Source organism: Triturus cristatus, chromosome 7, assembly GCF_964204655.1.
Source record: "Triturus cristatus chromosome 7, aTriCri1.1, whole genome shotgun sequence".
NCBI lineage: Eukaryota > Metazoa > Chordata > Amphibia > Caudata > Salamandridae > Triturus > Triturus cristatus.
The window spans coordinates 628671085-628690610 of NC_140590.1; the positions used below are offsets into that span (position 1 = coordinate 628671085).

Below are 19526 nucleotides of genomic sequence, written 5' to 3' on the forward strand. Positions count from 1 at the left end.
GCAGAGGTGGTGTATCTGACCACAGTGTGTGTATGCATGGGAAGTGTGCAATACAGGGGTAGTGCAGTACTAAGAAGTGCGTGCATAGTGTATGAATGTGCTGGATGTACATGTGCCTATGACTGGTACATTAGCTGAAAAATGTAGTTATGTGTAGTGCGTGCAGCATAAAGGCATGTGCTGGGTGTATGTGTACCTGTGAGTGGTACAGTTTATGAAGGATACAGTGCGTGCATATTAAATGCATATGCTGGGTGTAGGCATGCCTGTGAGTGGTACAGCACAAGAAGTGTAGAGTGTGTGCATGTTAAAATCATGTTGGATGTATGTGTGCCTACGATTGGTCCAATACATAAAGGATACTGTGCAGGGCAGCGCATGCATGTTAAATGCGCATGCTGGATATATGTGGGCCTTCCCTCCTTCCTCTCTTTCAGTAACGACAAGCAAGCGCCGAGATGCCCCCGGGTGATTTGTGCGCTATAGAAATGCTCGTAACATAACATGGAGGAGACAGTACTGTGCAGTGCATGTGTGCACTGGGTTTATGTGTGCCTGTGAATGGTACAATACATGGAAGGCCATAGGATCCGATTTGGGAGACTCAGGCCTGCATGGTGAAACATGGAGATGTGATACAGATCCCCCCCCCCCCCTGTCCCCCCGTCCCCCCCACAGATTTGTGTGTTGCTACATTCCTGTAAGCAGGGTGGGACATACACTGGGGAAGGGAAGGCCAGGCCTCTGTTGTGTGTGTGGGACTATCAGCTTTTGAAACACCCCTGCTGTCACAGACTGCTTTTCAAGTGGAAGACGGTGGAGAAGAGTGGACACTTCAAAAGAAGCAGAACCCCAACGTAAAACTTCAAAGGCTCGGACCCTAAATTAGATTTGGTGTCTGGAAATGGACTATAAGAAGGGAATGTAAGACTCAAAACATTGTCATCTAAGTAGCGCGACCACTGCGTGAGGAGGAGAAGCTCGTTAAGATTTCCGCCTGTGACAAGGAATGGGGGCCAAGGCCTGCTAGTCTCCCTGCTTTATGAGGGGACATCATGCAGGAAATCTAAGAGCACCTGTCCTGGAGCCTGGAGCACCAGCGCCTGCCTGCTTGCCAAGACCAGTGTGCCCTGTGTGGGATAGGCAAGCGTTGGAGGAAGCAAGGCCCAGTGAGGAGCCCTATCGAGTGGGCTTCTTGTGCAAGGTGTGAGGAAACCGCTACTGCACCGATTGCGTCACTGCCTGTGTGCAGGACAGAGTAGACAACCCCCATATACCAGGATAGGGAAGCTGTGAATTTAGCAGTGTGCTGTGCTGCGCCAAGACGGCCGGAGCCCTGTGTGGTAGAGAGGCGGAATCCCGTATGTAAGGAGGAGCCGCTGTGTAGAATATCATTGTCATGATTGGGCCGGAGTCTGTCGACTGCGAGTTGCAGTGACCAAGTATGGTAGAGGTGGTCACCGGGAGCACGAAGGACTGCAACTTGTTCTGCCCCGCCAGAGAAAAGAGGACATCAGAGAAGTGAGGAAGTCGGAGGAGTAACTGTGCACTGTCACCCAGGTGAGGGACTCAAGACAGATTTGTTATAGTCAACCCCTTTTGGGAGCCAACCACTTACCAAGTAGGAGGAGCCAACTAAAGCCTCCAGTTGCTTCGGGAAACTCTACACCCACTGAGTTCAGCCGCCAAGGCTGCGTGCAGCCGATTTACCTGTACTTGGCTGCAACCTCTGCAAGCTCCTGTGCATGGGGTGTACTCAGAAACTCTGGACTCTTCACACCAACAGGTGTGGGTTAGACTGGTTTCAAGCCTGTCTGCCCTGGGGGACCTTGCTGCTAGTAGTGCTGTGACACTGGAACATGGTTGACTTTAACATAGGGTCAAAGTGGACTCTTGAGACTCAGACTGCTAATGGGGGATACTTTGGATGTTACAAATATTGAATGGAGAATAACCACTATCGCTAACACAAGAAGAGAGTGGAATAGGGAGTTGCCACAGAAACACTAAAATCCCGACCTCAAGGGAGACTATGTAGTTGCTTGTGAATTTTATATTTTTCCTTTGTGTGGTAGGGGTAGAAAAGAAACTTCTCTTTTTTTAATAAAAGTGAGTATTTGGCTCGACAATGATGTATTGCTGCTGCAGTGTACTTTTTGAGTTGTGAGCCCGTGTACATTCATCTGTATCTACATCTTCCCCCCAAGGGAGACTTGGACTGCTCAGACCAGGGTATCCTGAGAGTCAAGTTTAGAAGGGGACGTGGCCCTGGTATTCAGAGTGAATAGTAGGTCATGCCCATAGACATCAGTAGCAAAAGGTGTCAACCATTAAGGTTGGGCTCAGTAGCCCCTGCGTGCCCCATAGCCCTCTAAAAGGGGCTCCGACAATTATATACCAGATGCCACCATCCATTAAAAAGCAAATGCTGTGCAGAGCAAATAACGTATCCTCATATGAGGTTTCTCCGCAAGATGAAGGAAGCACACAATATTTTCTTTTCTCTCCTCGGGTTACATATTGGCAACGTACTGCTAACAGCGATTCTTTGGGTAAATATATACCTAAATTTCGACTCTGCTGATTTCTTAGAATAAAAAAGAGCTCATTAACAGAGATCATGCAACTCTAAACTAAAGAAATAAAACATACTGTCAGCTAAAGAAAACCCTTCAACAAAACAACTGTGATTTTTTCTTGAACTTGTCAGGGGAGGACAGGTTTGGGAAATAGATTAACCCTATCAGGCATAAATAGCTGCACACTAAAAGGCCATTGTTAACTCTTTAAGTCACCAAGACTCATTACTTAGACAGCTGACCAACTACAGAGGTAAGGAGAAAGGAGACATAGTTAAATCAACTTTACATTTTAACAGACAAAAAATTTAGACCAAACATTAAAATTATAAATTATTTATTATGATAAAATAATAGAAAAGAAAAATACTCCAATCAAGACTAAAGAAAACTACTCAGGGAGGGGACACTATTGGGATAATAAGGACCTTGAAGCAGGAGATAATTCATCTAACTAAGCAGTGTGTGCGAACACCCGCCCTATGAGTTTCCCTCTCCTTCCCGTTCAGTTCCTTCAAGTAGGCGAAATGAGAATACTGGTTTCAAGCTTTCAAACACTGGACTGGCACCATCATTTGTGGTCCAAGGTACTTCTGGTGTCCGGCTGCCATAGCCTTATCTAGCTGAAACAACAAACTGCTATGTGGATTCACAATTAAGTTACCAGGACGCTTAGTCATTCTGCCATAAGCTCTTCCTACTGTGGTGACATGTGATGTTGGTCTCCGATAGTGGTTCAACATTAGTTTTTATCTAGGTGGCTCTACAGTGTGTGGCATTTTGGACACATAATTTGATTTATACCATAGCCATTTGGTGCATCATCATCTTCTGCAGGATTGAGTTGTGATAAAGGATGATTTAACGCAACCGGACCAGATGCTACCGACCATTCCTGTCACAAAGCCTTCTGTTCTCACACAACTTCCCTTCAGAATTGATTCTACATACCATATCTCTTTCTGTAACTCTGGAGGCTATTTTTTAATTAGACTACTGCAGGAGCACCACGACTAGGTACCAATCCCAATATGTCTAAGCAGACCCCACTCGCAATTTAATCAAGAGTCTGTCCAGCTACAACTTACAAATGTCTTTCTGGGTTTAAGTTTCACAGTGAGAGGGTTGCACCAAAAAAAGATTAAGTAAGTTTTACCCCTATTTTTATCTAAGCAGTACCTGAAGCATAGTTACACAAGTGCTCATGGACTGAAGGAGATGCTCTCTCATCTTGGCTCACAACTCTGCTACGGCAAGCAGGTATGTAACCCCCACTTCACTGGCCTGTAACAATGCACTAGAGATGACGGTGAACACACTTCTGACCGTGCAGGTTATCCTGGCCAGGACAGGACTGGACAGGAAACAAAACAGCCCGGGCAAAATGCTTGAACCAGCCCTGATCCTTTACTATCATCTCTCTATATCCTTCCTTCACCTTTCTCTTTCCTTAAGCCATCATGCTCCAAACCTGTGTCCGCTGTAATTACCTGTGGAAGCTTAAGAAAGTGGCAGGGGCGCCAGCAGCGGACCCCTGCCTTAAAAACCAGGCTCCAGTCCACCAGAGAACTGCCCGGGAAAAAAACAGGCAGTGTCAAAAGAAAACTAAAGGATGATCAGAGGTGACCCGTGAGTGTGTATCCACAGAACGTCCTGCGGTTTTTTCATTCAGTATTCTGCCGTCTTCAGAGGGATTATTCAGCGCTTGTGCCAGATCGATTATGAAGAATTGTTAGTACAGAAATCCTCAATACCCAAGATTTTATGGGCAAACGTTTTCAATTGCTAATAGTCTAACCCTCCCCAACACGTTTGGTGTTACAATATTAGGACAGTTTAGATTAACTGATTTAATACGGATTAAGAAATGTTTTAGGATAAGGTCTAGGGTTAGGGTTCCAGTTATGAATCAGCATACAATAAAAAAAAATAAGCTACATTTCGTGAAACACCCTAATGGGTGTTCATCAGAGCTAGAGCTGGGGCTAGTTTTACAGCTGGTTTAGTTGAGGGCAGATGAAATGCATATTGTTCATAAATGGATTCGTTATTACAGATTGAACATACAATGTTAATCAATATTCCTACCATAAAAGCATTTTTTTTTTTAAATTGTTCTTAAATCATCATTAAAACCAGGCTTTCCTCGTTGACACACACTCCCAGTAGAACTCTGGCATTTTTAGAAATGTAAGGGAGAACTGGGCATTCCTCAGTCTCTAAAGAGCTCGATCAGAGATTCACATTGTTCCTGATTCAAAGCACTGATCATGAAAATGGGAGCGGGTGAAGTAACTGCTAGGTAAGGTAGTCGCACTTAAATTCTACCAGGTCAAATATATGCCTCATGTCTTTCAAAGGGTGAGCAAACTTACACCCTTTCCTAAAGGCGCGAGATAAGGACTCCAAAATCTTTCGATGAAGAGGAGATACATTCTAATCGAGCACCGGGACAGATGGACGGCTCACAAGTACGATACTTAGATACAAAGATACTATCTGAGGCAATCTACACGTTACTAAGCACGGTCTCCAAAACATGAACTTCGACACCCCACCACGGCAGGTTTTAGGTCAAGAATCACTTTTTGACATACTCGATGAGGTTCGAGTGTTTTATTTTTTATTTGAAGCTTTCTGTCACGCCTACAAATCCTGAGGGCAATAGAGTGATGTACATTAAAGTAGTGGCGTGAATGACCCTCACTTGGCTCACACTCAGAACCAACTGCAAGCAGCTGACCAATAGGAAGATCAGTAAAACTGGTAGAAAAGCAGAACAAAAATAGGAATGTCAATATGGCGAAAGTGGGGAAAGAGAGGTTCATGGTCCCATGGTATTGCTGGACCAACAGAGGCTTAAGGGGTTTCCTGAAAGTCAGTAGAAAATCAAAATTCTTTAAAGCTAATGACGAGTTCCAGATGAATGTTGCTGTTTTGCAGAAGGAGTGAGGGAAGCCTGTCCTGTTTAAAGTTTGTCATTTTCAAAATGGAGTGGATTTGTTCCTTAGGGTGCAGAAGAGGGCGATGTGTCCTTTGTTCACAACAATCTAGAGTAGTGTCAAGTCATACACGTGTATGTAATCTGGGTCACTTATTTTATTCTGGCCTCTATGGGAAGCCAGTGAAAATGTTTTAGGAGCATGTGGACGCGGTCATGGCTTTTCGCTCTGGAGTATAACATGGCTGCCTATGAGAATGTAAAACAAGATTATTCTGATAGCCCATCATAGTAGACCATTGAAATATAACACAAAGGTCTGGCACAACAGTGTTAGTTGTTGCTCAAAGCGTTTGAAAACAATATGTCATACTTCTAAATAATAACGTAGAGAGAGGTTTGGGGACAGCATAGTTCAGCCGTGCTTTTTAGGTCTCGCCTTACCCAGTACATGCGCTGGTCTGGCGAGACTTTTTGTGAGGGCTCAAAAACGTGCTACCATGGCCAGCCTAGAGCTACAGTGCATGTGCGGGGGCGCCGCTTTGATGTTTGATCGCGATCGCTTTCACTTTCGCGGCCACACGGCCGCTTGGATATTCTGAGCCAGTTCTTTTTTTTTTTCCTGTTTATTACTTCTATGTAGTAATGGTGGCACCCGTGCTTTAGCTTAAACATCTTAGGCTAAAGTCGGGTTCTGAGATTGCTTCAAAAGGAAAGAAATAGACAATTCTTTACTTTTGAAGCAATCTCGGCACCCGACTTTAGCTTAAGATGTTTAGCTAAAGCAAGGGTGCCGCCATTACTACAGAGCAGTAATAAACAGAAACAAGCATTGGCATAGACAATAGGTCTCGCTTTTGGGACCTTATAAGTATTTAGTTATGCAACTGTTGCATGGCTAAACACTTATAAGGTCCCAAAAGCGAGACCTATTGGCTATGCCAATGCTTGTTTGGATTGCCATTTACAAGACTTATTAGCCACAGTACAGCATACAGAGAAGGAAGCAAGTGCTCCGCTTCCTTCATCCAGTGCTCAGCATCCTTCAGCCATTGCACTTTATTATTATTATTATTATTAAATTGGATCTGTATGGCGCACAGCTACCCGGAGGTTTCCCGGCGCCTGGGACACTGCAGGACAGAGGCAGGGCCATAGAAATTTAAACAGGAATTACTGATTAAAAAGCCATGTCTTTAGATCGTTACGAAAAGCAGTATCTTAAATTTCGCAACGTAGGTGAGTAGGAAGAGAGTTCCATAGGGAAGGAGCTAAGAAGGCAAAAGATCGTGCCCCCATTTTGGCTCGTTTGATTCTGGGCACCTGGAATTTTAATTAATTCGAGGATCGAAGTGAGCGTGAGGGGCGATAGTGTTGGACCAAGGCGCTAAAATAGTGGGGAGCTGAGCCCGTGTTTATTCTATGCATGTAACAGACGGCTTTAAATTTGGTACAATTGTCAATTCTCAGCCAGTGGAGTTCACGGAGTGCATCAGAGGTTGGGGCTGTTCTGGGAAGTTGGCAGAGCAGTCTAGCCGCAGAATTCTGGACCACCTGAAGTCTGCGGAGCACTCCCTTGCCCGCACCCTTGCCTTGCCTTGCTTCTTTTTAAAATATCCCGTTTTTGCATTTTGTTTGTTTTAAATTGTGTTTGCCCTTGCTTTTAGTCCACCTTTGTGCGCCCACATACCTGCACCTTAAATTGGGCCCCTCACCGCGCTTTTTGCGGACCAGCTTAATCTTTCCTTGCTCCTTCGTGTTTGGCGCCGGTCGCCATCTTGGGGGGGGCGAGTAGCGAGTGTGCCACTTGTTTGAGCGCTCTAGCGCTCACTAGGACCACAGGTGAGCCCTACTTAATGCTCGCCTTCTGCGCGCAGCGGTGACGCGCAGCAGTAGCGCCGGACTCGCGCCGGAGTCAAGCCAGAGTCCTGCCCGTCTGCGCCCGTCAGCGTCCCGGAGGCGATCTGAGCGGCGGGTAGGATTCTATACACCAGGGATGTGTCCCCCTGGGACTCCAGTGCTGCATTATTCCCCTGGGGAACTGCGTTCCTTCGACACCCTGGTCACAGGTTGTCGCACTGTCTTTCCCGGACGCCATCGCGGGAAACTCTGCTGCCCTGGCTGTGGCTGGCGCCCTAACCGCGCTCAGTTATCACGCCCCAACAATAACATCCTCAATGTGGGTTATCGCTGCATGCTTTTAAACACCAGGTCGGCGTGTAAACATGCGCAAGACATATTTGAGCTCCTAGATACAGTGAAGCCACTATGTCTTATGCTCACTGAGACATGGTGGGGTGAATTTTCCAATCCAGATGTCGCCATGGCAATCCCGCCTGATTATAACATCTTCAGGAAGGATAGAGCCGAGGGGAGGGGCGGTGGAGTGGCATTGGTGGTCAAGAAAGGCACGCCCTGTGCGATTTTGCCAGGGAAGGACATCCGAGGCTCGGAGACTCTCGCTTTCTCTATCACTGTGTCTCCACATCAATCTGTTAAGGGTTTACTTGTGTATAGACCACCTGGTTCACCCGGTACGTTTTTTGAAGATCTGGACTCCGTGTTGTTGGGGCTGGCCCTGAAAGCGGAACACTGCATCGTGGCAGGGGATTTTAACTTTCGGTTGGATGATCCGTCTGACCCTGCTGCCATTAAACTTTCTGAGGCTATGGCCCCGCTGGGACTGATCCCTCATTTGCAGGAGCCTACGCACGAGAAGGGGCACACTCTTGACCAGGTGTTCTCGTCTTCCCCTCTTGAGATGATTGAGATTACACCAGTACTATGGTCTGACCACTCGCTTGCCAAATTTACGATCAAAGGCATAGTCAAATCGGTGGCTGCCTTGGCACTGCAACAGGGTATTGGGCATATCATCGTGTGACCCCAGAGATGCTGGCCCAGGCTGCTGTGGATTGCCCATGCTCCCTCTCTGGAGATCTGGATAGGGACTTGGAGACCCTGCAAGCTTGGCTTCTAGACAGGCTGAATGACCTTGCCCCGGAACTGACACCCCGTCTGACACCGAAACGGGTCTCTGCGCCTTGGTTTACCGCTGCACTGTCGGCTACGCGGCAGCAGTGTAAGGTGGCCGAGAGAGCGTGGCGGGCTCATTATGATACTGCAGCCAAGCTGACCTATAAAACGGTGGTCAAGGCCTATCACCGGGACATCCGCCTGGAAAAAAAAGCATATCTAGCCAGGAGAATAGATGCGGCTCCTAACTCCTGCAAGGAGATTTTCTCCATTGTGAGAGAATTTATTTCCCCACGGTCTAACATCCTGGACGAAAAACCGTCTGGTACCTGGGCTTCGGACCTTGCTGACTTTTTTACGAGCAAGATCCAACGCATACAGGATTCTTTTCCATCACCTGGGCTTTTGGCCCAGACTAATCCTGAGGCCATTTTATCCCCGCGGGCAGGGCCTGGTGTGACGCTGAGTGTGTTTCCTCCGCTCTCTGCCCCTGACTCTTTAGCGCTAATGGGCAATCTTAAATCGGGTTCGCCCCTCGACCCTTGCCCTGCTAAATTTTTAGCGAAAGTTGCGGAGGTGATTAATCCACTGGCAAACCCGCTATTAAATCTTTCGCTGAGTCAGGGAGTGGTCCCGTACGCCTGGAAGCAGGCAATGGTGATTCCATTGCTCAAAAAGCCAGGCCTAGATCCGAAGGCCCCGGTCAATTATAGGCCTATCTCTTTGCTGCCGGCTCTCACGAAGATTTTGGAAAAGCACGTTCAGGTTGTGCTTTCCAATTTTCTTGAGACCAATGAGATTTTGCACTCCACCCAGTCAGGTTTTCGTTCCCATCTCAGTACAGAGACTGCGCTCCTTGAGGTCTCAGAAACCATTAAAGGGGTTCTGGACTCTGGGGGCAAAGCCATGCTGGTGTTGTTGGACCTGTCGGCGGCGTTCGACACCGTCCCCCATGATGGCCTTCTCGCAAGACTCTCTGAGATAGGTCTGCGGGGGACGGTGTTCGGCTGGTTTTCCTCCTTTCTAGCCGGACGCCGGCAAACGGTCTGGGCCTCGTCAGATTCTGCCGTGATGCCGCCTCTGGGAGTCGGGGTCCCACAGGGCTCTATTTTGAGCCCGACCCTATTTAACATCTTCATGACCCCGTTGGCGACATTGGTGGAGTCGTATGGGGCCCGGATCGTATCCTATGCCGACAACACCCAGCTCCTCTTCTCATGTATGAGAGGTGGAGACTTTAATGGGGAGAGCATTCGGGATTGCCTTGGGGCTGTTTTTCAATGGTTCCAACGGAACAGCCTCAAGTGCAATTCCGACAAATCGGAGGTTCTCTTCTTTGGGTGCGACACAGAGCCAGACTGGCAGGCCTGGTGGCCGATTAATATGTTTCCCCCGTCTTGCTCCTCCCAAGTAGCCAGGAACTTGGGGGTCAAGATGGATAAGGGGTTAACATTGAAATCCCAGATCCTGGGGGTGTCGGGCATCTGCTTCGGCATCCTTAGGATGCTGCGGAGATTCCTTCCCCTGCTGTCGGAGGAGCATAGGAAGCTGACAGTGCAGGCTTTGATCGGGTCCAGGTTGGATTATTCGAACATTCTTTACCTGGGGCTGCCGGAGTATTTGCTGCAGCGGCTCCAAGTGGTGCAGAACGCTGCTGCGAGAGCTATCTTCGGATTAAATAGACGGGCCAGTGTATCGGGCCTGTTGAAAATTTTGCATTGGCTCCCGATCCGGAAACGGATTGTTTTTAAGGCTTTGACTCTGGCCTACAAAGCTCTCCACGCGGTGGGAGCAAAGTACCTTCAAAAGAGACTGGTCTTCTATCATCCGACCCGGTCTTTGAGGTCGGAATCCCTGTTTTTGGCGGTTGTTCCGCGTGTGAAGAGAGCTCGTCTGGGAGGCCGCTCTTTTGGACTACTGGCGCCACAGTTGTGGAACTCTCTGCCACTCACTCTGCGGGGAGCTACTAGCCTACTAGCGTTTAGGAAAGGCCTTAAAACCTGGCTGTTCACCCAGTAGCCTGTCTTTTTCTTGCATGTATTTGTCTGGCATTCGGTCTTTTTTTCTTCTTCTAACGTTGTTATGTTATTATGTTGCAGCACTCCTTCTCCTAAAGCGCCGGGACACTCTTTTTGAGTAGCCGTGCGCTGTACAAAAGAATAAATAACATAACATAACATAACACCCAAACAGAGCACGTTTCTGTAGTCCAGTCTGGAAATTACCAGAGCCTGGACGACAGTTCTTTGGGTGGACGCAGGAAGCATCCACAGAATTTTCCAAAGCCACTTTAAAATAGCAAAACAAGTTGAAGCTACTTGACACTGATGCCGGGATTCACATTTTGGATAAGTCACTAGGACACCTATTTTGCGATTGGGATGCGAGCCATGTTGAACGCTTTGCCGCTTTATGCCTAAGTGCCCATCAGGAAGGGGAGCATCGACAGCCGAAGGAGTCAATCATGCAATCATTGCTACAGTGGACTGCACACAGGCCTGCTCAGAAGCTGTTGTGTGGGGGAACAGACCGTGAAGACATAGCAGTGTGACAGCAAAGAGGAACCTGTGGCAGCAATTGTAGTGCTAAGCACCGCTGTTGGAGATTTTTATGCATTTCATATTTTTGGGCATTATTAACAACGTGCAGAATATGGTTTTATACTCTATAACACATGTACAAACTGACCATTGTTTTTAAAACAAAATTTCCTATAAGGAGTAGAAATGTACTTTTCCTAACCATTGTTAACTAGGCCTTAATTTAGGTCTATCAGCCATCTTGTTCAAAATGGAGGTCTCTCCTGCCCTCCCCCTGCACATTTCACTAATTGTTATTTCTGCAGCACACAGTCAAGCAGAATCATGACTGTTTATTTCCATTGTCATTGTTGATTTGGTTCTCGATGGATCTTACCCGGTCCAGTCACAAAAATGCATCTTTACATCAAGGTAGTTCCACTAGCTCACTGTGACCCATTAATTCATAATTGTTTGCAGATGTTTATGTATCTAGCTTGTTCCACCATCTCCAGATGGTATTAGCATACAGTGGGCAAAATCAATATTTATAGAGTGAGATGTGGCTTAGGTGTTAACACCAAATGAAGCTTAACAAAACTGTGCTCTGATGGCTGAGAACGCAACACTTTTGATCATACCACGATGAATGTACAGTTTTGCTTAGTTTGATCAGTGGGGCTGCGCCCCCCTGCTTAACGTTTCATCCATACTAGTAACTAAATAATAAGACCACACACTGTGTATTGTGATTATTTAATTATCAGTGTGATGGCACATAAAGCAAGAAATGTATCTGGCAGACAGCGAACGCCATATTGCTAGTGCCTACCCTCAGTGCTGGTGTCAAACTCTGACCCTCGGGTTATGCAAGAGTCAGACTGCCAGGCAGGCACTTTCACTGACACGTTCTAGTGACCAACACAGTCCCCGCAGGGGACCCTCATAAGAGGGCGGCCCCTTTAGTGCCACAAGATGGCACACTGGGCAGCCTAGTCTTTTGGCCAGAGACCCCTGCTGGGGTTCCGCGCGTCACTTCCGGCCGTGGGAGGGGGGTTCGGGGAGAGGTATATAGTCCTCCCCCGCCCCCCTGGCGGCCTCTTTGTCCCCTCGCCCTGACGCCGACTGCTGCCCGTCTCGCTGTCCGGTCGTGCGACTACCACGCTGCCATCTACGTGGAAGGCAACAAGTTTGTTCGCACCCCTCCCCCCCCCCCCCCCGTTATATAATTGACTGCGGTGGTGTCTCTTCCCACCATGTTATGTTATATATTTGCTTCTGTGCCCCTGGTCTCCGCGGAGTTAGCGGTCTCCGACGGAGGGCTGGGGGCCAGAACAAGGGCACGGGGGCCGGGAGAGGTCACGAATGCGGCAGTCGCGGTGGCCTCACAAGAGCGGGCGTGCATGCTCTCGTGTAGGGTAGATTCTCACCAGGGCATCCGCTTAGGTTTAGCGCTCCAATCCTCCGGGCCAGCTACACCACAGTTAGGTGCGCAGGCCTTCTTTATAGAGGGAACAGTCCGTTGTATATCTGTTTTCCTGAAAACCTGGACAGCTTCCTGCAAGTTATCTTATTTAGTCAGCTGTTGAGAGTGAAAGGTAAAAGCTGGCTAGCATTTGTATACCGGAAGCCCTAATTTTGGTGCAGATTTACATAGCGCAAACACTTTTAAGAGGGAACAGTCTCCCCCCCCGGGCCAGGCAAGATGGCGGTGCCCTCCCGGGTCCCTCCTTTATTATCCTTGCTGGGAGTCAGGCCCCACGAGTATTCCCTTTGGGAGGGCTCTGGCGCAGCGATCCGCGGTATGCGCATCGGGGTCATGTACAAATTATTGGATTCATGTGGGAGAAGATGTGGTCCGTCGGCCAGAGCTGCCGACTCAGGTGCTGTAACCAGAGTTCGAGCCCCGAGGCCGCGTCCACATCCGGCGATTCCGGCGGGCAATTCACTTTATCTCCCCGCACCTGAATGTGTAATGTAAATAAGGTGCTATGTAAAGCGCTCCAATCCTTCGGGTCATGTTCGCGCCATATATAATACACAACAAAAATCAACGGCACATTCATTTTGTCAATTCCTTTATTCTCCTGTGACTGGATGTGCTATGCTTAATGGTGCCCTGCCATGCGCTCCAATACCTTCGGGTCGTCTGCGCGACAGTTTGTTTGCCCACTTTAGTGCTGCAAACCAGGGTTCGAGCCTCGCGGTCGAGTTCACATCCTGAGATTCTGGTGGGCACTGAATCGCCCCGTACCTGAATGTGTAATGTAAATAAGGTGCTATGCAAGCGCTCCAATACCTTCGGGTATTGCGTAGGGAGTGCTTGCCCAAGTCCGATCTGGCTCAATTTAGGAGAAGCTACATTAGCTTTAGTGTCGGTTGTGAAAACCTTCATTTCCAGTCAGTTACTCCACCAGCACGGCACCCCCGCCGTCCCCCGCAGCATTTCGCCTGCGGTGAGGGATGGAGGGCAGGGAACTAGGGAGCCGGCTCTTGCAAGGTGGTGCTCCGGTACCACAAGGGGCTTCGAGGTGGGATCTGTGTGTTTGGGGGGGGATCTGTTAGCAGCCCGCTGTGTACCGAAAGCTCCCGGAGCCTGCACAGCGTGCGGAGGTTGCTCGAGGCCTCCAACTTACCCCCCCGTACTTCCAGCGCACGGTAACACAGCGAAGGTTCCTCAATTGAGGCGGGTTGGGAGCTGTGCAGTGGACGGCATAGGCGGATATAGTCCCGAGGAGGCCCGCAACGACCTGGGTCCGCTTTGCCTACCGGATGCCGATGCGGATCACTGGCGCAGATGAATGAATTTCGAGCCTGGGTGCAGTATCTCGGCTTACTCTAGGATACCAGGGTTCGAGCCTCGAGGTCGCGTCCTCATGCTGTGACATTCTGGGCAAATATCTTAATCCCCCCGTGCCTGAATGTGTAATGTAATACGGTGCTATGTAAGCGCTCCAATACCCCCCGCCCCGCTTGCTGGGACCCGGCGGGGATGTCCTGGACGTAAAGGGGGAGGGGGGGGGCTTCATGCACACACCGCCACCCCACCCCAAGATGCCGGCGTGTATATGGGGCAGCTGGGGGATCGCATGCGGAGGGCGGTGGTGCAGTTGTCGGCCCGCCGATGCAAGGCAGGCAATCATACATGCCAACATTTCAGAAGAACAAAGTGAGAGATTTTTTTTTAAATCGGGAGAATGAGGCCTTGAATTGGGTTACTGTCATGTATGGGCTTTGGAAGTGTGCTGCTGCAGGATCGGACATTTAAAACGCAAATGCACGTTTTTTCTTACCTTCCAGAAGCATGGAGCGCAATGGCAGGCAGAGAGAGGGTGATGCAAGTGTTGTGCACTGGCCTGGCAGGTTGCTGGCAGTGCATACAACACCCCCACTCCCCCAACCCCTCGTGTGTGTCAGCCCGGGCTGAAACAGCTTCCCGGGCACACACACAGCCGCCCCGAGTACTTCACAGGTCTTTAAAAGACCATTCGCTTGTTAATGAGGCTTTGTTGGTTTTTCACCCCTCCTAGAGCCCCTGCATCGCCACTCTGACTATTGCTGGAAGAATTAGCACGTTACACATTAACAAGCGCTGTCAGATGAAACCCCGAGGAATCGGGGTTTTGCTTGCAGGAATCGGGAGGCGGGAGACTAGCCTTGAAATGCTTCATGCTAAATCCACAGGGTGTTTCGTGGACGATGGGGTACATCTCTCCAGAATAGGCATGGATTTGTTCCTCCTGGACCTAGGGGAGGCCCTGGAAATAGCGGGATGTAAGTAGGAGCGCCGGCCTTGGTGGGAGGCCCTGGCTGCGACGGTCGCCACACCCAGGGCTGTGGCGGAGTTACATGGCGATCCAGAGGCGGAAAGGTACTCAGGGGTACCCTCTTCAGAATCACAAAGGGTGCTGAGGCCGAATATCCCCAGGAAGTCTGTGCGGTGGACCCTGGGGTGCGACGGCGCCCCATCTGTCCTACGGGCGGTTGGAAACCTGTACAACCGGGGGTCGCTTGAACGCTCCGCCCCTCGTAGGGGGGGGTGTGAGTTATATGGTGGACCAATGTTTCAGCGGAAGTGGGAGGGGCTATCCCCTCACCACAACCGCTAAGCACCGATTGGCTAAGACCACGATGCAAGTTGGCCCATCAGGTGGTAGGCCGCGAGGGGCGGCTTGCCTTTGGATCGCCTGTAAGATAACCCACCATTTTGGCATATTTGGTATGCTAATAAACCTGCAGCAATTTTCTCCACCAAAAAGTTGTCTTGTCTGCTTATTTATGCTACCTGTATGTTGCTGCGGGAGGGCTGGTGAGTGTGGTCGATATTGGCACTATGCGGGCTGACCGACACAGTCCCCGCAGGGGACCCTCATAAGAGGGGGGCCCCTTTAGTGCCACAAGATGGCACACTGGGCAGCCTAGTCTTTTGGTCAGAGACCCCTGCTGGGGTCCCGCGCGTCACTTCCGGCCGTGGGGGGGGGGGGGGGGGGGGCGTTCAGGGAGAGGTATATAGTCCTCCCCCGCCCCCCTGGCGGCCTCTTTGTCCCTTCGCCTTGACACAGACTCCCTCCCATCCGCTTACCCGGCGATCAGGGCGAGGGGAGGAAGGCTGTTCTAATCTTTTTATTTGTGTTGCAGGCGGAGTTACATGGCGATCCAGAGGCGGAAAGGTACTCAGGGGTACCCTCTTCAGGAGCACAAAGTGTGTTTAGGCCGAATATCCCCAGGAAGTCTGTGCGGTGGACCCTGGGGTGCGACGGCGCCCCATCTGTCCTACGGGCGGTTGGAAACCTGTACAACCGGGGGTCGCTTGAACGCTCCGCCCCTCGTAGGGGGGGGTGTGAGTTATATGGTGGACCAATGTTTCAGCGGAAGTGGGAGGGGCTATCCCCTCACCACAACCGCTAAGCACCGATTGGCTAAGACCACGATGCAAGTTGGCCCATCAGGTGGTAGGCCGCGAGGGGCGGCTTGCCTTTGGATCGCCTGTAAGATAACCCACCATTTTGGCATATTTGGTATGCTAATAAACCTGCAGCAATTTTCTCCACCAAAAAGTTGTCTTGTCTGCTTATTTATGCTACCTGTATGTTGCTGCGGGAGGGCTGGTGAGTGTGGTCGATATTGGCACTATGCATGTATCAGACATTGTGGTTGCCCAAGGCCTTGTTTCATTGCAGCCCTGACCTACTCTAATCTGGAGTCTATGGGGTCCACCCCCAGGTGACGTGCAGCAGCCTCGCCTTGTGCCGCAGCCCTGGGCGGCATTAGCATCAGTCCGGGGCGTGGCTGTATGCAAATTAACCATGCCTCGCCACCAACACCCTCTCCCAAGTCATCATTGGGTGGGCTGGGGTTAGTAATCATCAGGTAATCAACCCCACCCCTATGACAAGTTGGGAGAGGAAGGGATTACCTTACTTTCCCAGCCTCTACAAGAACTCCTCGAGTCCCTGCCCCTGTAGAAGTGGGAACTTTTGAAGCCCACCTCCTAGCCACCGTCACCCACCATTGCCAGTTGCCTCTCTGCTTAAACGCTGTCCTGTGGCGAAGAACCACAAAGGGCAATTTTGGCATGGGCCCGGGTTTGTCACTCGGCGAACGAAGCCCTGTGAAGTCACTGTTATGAAGGTACGTGAAAGGCATGGTCACGTTGAATTTTCTTTTCTGTTTATCTTTATGTTTTGAAATAAAGGTGATATTTTCATCTGCTTGCGAATCGGAAGCATTTTTATAAATTACTTGGAAACAAATGTTGATTTGGCAATCCACTTGACTGTGGAACCGTGAAGACTTACAAGAGACGCCATTTAAAAATGGCTGCCTTTGGTGCCACTTTAGGAAGGCGCGCTGTCCTTACTGTGCCACTGGTTGTGTAGGACCAGCCCATCTCAAGTAGTAGCAGTGCAGAGGGGGCCTCCCAGTCCTGGACCTGCTGCAATGCTGGTGGACTGCAACACTTCCCTCCACGATCCTTTGCACTCGATAAGAATGTGGAGACTACCCTTCTGTTACTCACATTGATATTAAACGTATAGTTTCATATTCGGAAGGTTCCACCACCAGAAAACAAATGAACAGCATAAGACTACTACCGTACATGAATAAGGAGGAGCTAATGAAACCATAAGCAGGAAGTTCTGAAAGAATTTCCTTTCTGTAACTGCTCAGCTTCCAAACAGTGCAATCGCCAGTTTTGCTTTTACGATTTGTTATGAACCAGTGCAAATGTCCTACCAGTGAGCATGAGGCAGATGTCTTCATAGTTGGCTGATTTTGGATGTGCACCCTGGTGTGTCTTCGACTCTATGCTAGAAAGGTAAACAGTGGTTTGTCTGCCAGGGCCTAGATTTACTGTTTGTGAATGTGTGCTCGCGTTTATAGGATTGAATGCTCTAAAAATGAGGGGTGTGGCTTTGCAACTAGGGCGTCTGACTTTGAAGCTGGGAACCGGGTTCAAGTCTGGCTGGAGGATCAAACATCCTGTGATTCTGGGCAAATTACATCTCCCCGTGCTCAAAAAAATGAATGGGTCTGTCTTTAATGCAACTGGTGCTCATGTAAAGCGTTCGGATACCTTTGGGTCGAGTTTGCGCAATATAAAACTACAAAAAAAAAAGAAAAAATTACTAGCACAGAAGCCAACTGATATAGAGATATTACAGAGCCCAAAAAAAGTTTGTTTGCTAGTATATGAATGTGCATATTTTGGGGTATGTGGACTTATGATACATGATAGCATGTGACTGATTATGGGAGATGTACCGAAAGCTAGAGACAGTCATCTTTCAAATTGATCTCTCTGAGAGCACATTGGTTGAATGGTATGTGTATTTATAAAGGGTCACGTTCACGCCTTAGAGCATCTTTGCACTGGATAACAGATGTTATGATCCCCAATTCAATGTTACTCATTTTATTGATCTCAAATGGTTAAAAGAGTGAATAGACCTGCTGCGAATCAAGACAGAGGCCTCTACAAAGTCACTAAAAGGCATTTCATATGTTGGGAGGGGGGGGGGGACATATATTTCAAGGTAGTTGATACTGCAAACAAGAGGGCAAGGTAAGAGGTATACTGGTTGGCCAATGTCTATGAATAGTCAGTTGGACCAATCCACTGTCTGCTCATATAACACCATTATCTCTGAAAGACTGGCCGACTGAGGCAATGACTTATCGCATGGACCACCACCTCATGCCTCAGGGTGGTCCTGCAGGAGTACAGCCACCCACTATTTATGGTAGTGGAAGGTAAGTAGGTCTGTAGTGGAGTCAGCTATATACTAATCAGGCCATTAGTGGGGGTGGAGAACAGTCATTTAGAACCCCTGAGCAGGGTCATTATTATTTGGCATATCACGAAAAATTATTGGAATATTTCAGGAGTTCCACCTCTTAACGGCCTAAAAAACCTTAAACTTTTATAACAAGTACCACAAAATGCACTAGTGGACTCCATATTTGTCTTAATGTTTGGAGAGAGTAAAAAAAAATCATTGGTGGGGGGAGGAGACGAGTGGAGGTTGCTTGCTTGACTTACTCATCTAGTGAAATTTAGGGCAGCTGTTTTGCCCCACAACTTTCTTCTTTTTTTTTTTTTTGGTCCTCATATGTGACAAATAAGTAAGAGATGTATGATCAGATACTGGAGTCGTACACCCACAGCCTGCTGGGAATTAACTCCTCCTGATACACCATTCTTCAACCAGTTTTTAGAGGTTGTGTGGTCGCCCCCCCTACCTCTCCTTGGATGAAGATGTCTTAATCCTTGGACCATTAGGACTCCTATTCCCAAGCATGGTTTGGAAAGTAAGATAAAAAAGGCTCCCAGGTACTTACTCCCCTTTTGGACCCGTTTTACAGTCTAATCTACCAATACGTTTCACTGACTTTAGCCAACCCGAACAAGATGGTAGAGTCCTAGAATCCCAACTAATGTAGATTTTCCTACGTGCTATTATTATTAAAATAAGTAGTAATTGCTCTTGCAATTTCCTTCTCTGCCCTTTAAATCCGACACCCTATGAAACCCCAAATATGATCAAAAACAGGCTTACCTTTATTCCCTTTATCATAACCGCTGTCAAGACCTCACCCACTTCCTGCCAATAAGTTTGGATTCCTGGACATTGCCAAAACATGTGTACATCATCTGCTTTCTCCAAATCGCATTTCAGGCAACACTTTATTTTCTTCTCTCTCCATTTTGGATAGTTTCCTGGTGGACCAGTAAGCCCTGTGTAAAGTGAACATATGATTTCTGCTTAGGGGTCCATCTAATGAAAGACTAAAGTGTAGGCATAGATACTTGCCAGAGAGATATTAAATCTACTGCGGGTAGGACATCATTCCACCTTCTTCTGGCAATGTGTTGGGACCATCTTCTTCTTGCACCAACATCCAATACCACTAGGCCACCTCTTTTTTTTGCGGGCTACTACTACAGATTTCTTCCTCCCAGTCCGTTGTGAGTCCCACATTTGATTTGTCTCGAGCCCAGCTCACTAA

General features: G+C 48.7%; 1 protein-coding gene across 4 annotated transcripts in view; it reads right to left on the reverse strand.

Annotated features, from left to right (window-relative positions):
* TEX2 (testis expressed 2) overlaps positions 1-19526 on the reverse strand; it is a 672400-nt gene that overhangs the window by 576385 nt on the left and 76489 nt on the right. Inside the window, exon 1 of one of the 4 annotated variants that reach the window (XM_085617238.1) lies at positions 19076-19192. The exons of the other annotated variants lie outside the window; for them this stretch is intronic. The gene's annotated coding sequence lies outside the window, so the exon portion shown is untranslated. Of the gene's footprint in view, positions 1-19075; positions 19193-19526 lie in introns of those variants that run through there. 4 annotated transcript variants of the gene reach the window in all.